General features: G+C 51.2%; 1 protein-coding gene across 5 annotated transcripts in view; it reads right to left on the bottom strand.

Annotated features, from left to right (window-relative positions):
- The window catches only part of MARCH2 (membrane associated ring-CH-type finger 2), a 21,356-nt gene that overhangs the window by 1,986 nt on the left and 18,012 nt on the right, over nucleotides 1-1,358 (bottom strand). The gene's annotated exons all lie outside the window — the stretch shown is intronic.

Consider the following 1,358-nt stretch of genomic DNA (forward strand, 5'->3'; position numbering starts at 1 on the left):
ATGGGGTGAGGGTGCCCGCTGGGGGGCTTGGCCAGCCTGCAAACAGCCATTAGCCCCTCACTCAGGCTGGCCAGGCACCCCAGTGGGGACCCCCACCCTGAAGGGGTGTGGCCCTGATCCGGGACACCCTTCAGGGCAAACCAGCCAGCCCCCACCTGTGCACTAGGCCTCTATCCTATATAATAAAAGGGTAATATGCAGATTGACCCTAACAGCAGAAGGACTGGTCACTATGACACACACTGACCACCAGAGGGCAGACGCTCAATGCAGGAGCTGCCCCCTGGTGGTCAGTGCACTCCCACAGGGGGAGCTCTGCTCAGCCACAAGCCAGGCTGCCGGCTGCCAGCACAGCAGTGGTGGCGGGAGCCTCTCCCGCCTCCTCAGCAGTGCTAAGGATGTCCAACTGCAGTTTCAGCCTGCTACCCACTGGCAAGTGGACATCCCCGAGGGCTCCTGAGCTGCCAGAGGGATGTCTGACTACCAGCTTAGGCCCGATCCCGTGGGAAGCAGGCCTAAGCCAGCAGGTGGACATCCCTCGAGGGGTCTCAGACTGTGCGATGGCACAGGCTGGGCTGAGGGACCCCCCCGAGTACACAAATTTTTGTGCCCTGGGCCTCTAGTTTTTAAATAAATGTCAATGGTTCATACTCTTTGACCAAGCAAGTTCCAAGAAACATTTACATGGATTGTACCCAAAGCACTGCTCATAACAGCAGGAAAAAAAAGGAAGAAAAATCAATATCAGAATACATCCCAGACCCTATCAAAGGGGATTAGTTAAGTCAATATTATACACCCATACAATGAATGATTGCTGGATGGCTACCCATGTTTTTTTTAAGGACATTAGCAAAGTTAAAACAAGCAGACTGCAAATCAGTACCTGTGTCATCCTATTTATATTTTTTAAAAATATAATGGTGAATGCAATGAAAAATAATTTTTAAGAAGGGAATACCCCACAGGCAGACAACAGTAGTTATACCTGAGGGGTAAGACTTTGGAGGCCCTTTTCTCTCTGAGCAAGGGTTCTAATGGCTGCCAGAGGCCTGAACAACTCCTCCACCCCAGTCCCCATCTCTCTCTTTCAGTTTTTTTTCTCAGTCTCTTCATTTACCCCTCTCTGGGTCTCTCATTCTCCTGCTCTTTCTGTCTTTTGGTCTTTTCTTTCTTTCTCTTTCTTTCGACACCACTTGTGACCACTGGGCCCTGCAGGACCAGCCTCCTGCCTGGCACCTCCCTCCCTCCTTTCCTTCTTACAAATACTTAATGAGCCTAAAATAACCCAGGCACTGCTGGGCATCTTTGCCCCATTTGACAGATGGGGAAACTAAGAGGCACAGAGGGGCTGGCTC

The sequence above is a fragment of the Myotis davidii genome, unplaced genomic scaffold (assembly GCF_000327345.1).
Source record: "Myotis davidii unplaced genomic scaffold, ASM32734v1 scaffold479, whole genome shotgun sequence".
NCBI lineage: Eukaryota > Metazoa > Chordata > Mammalia > Chiroptera > Vespertilionidae > Myotis > Myotis davidii.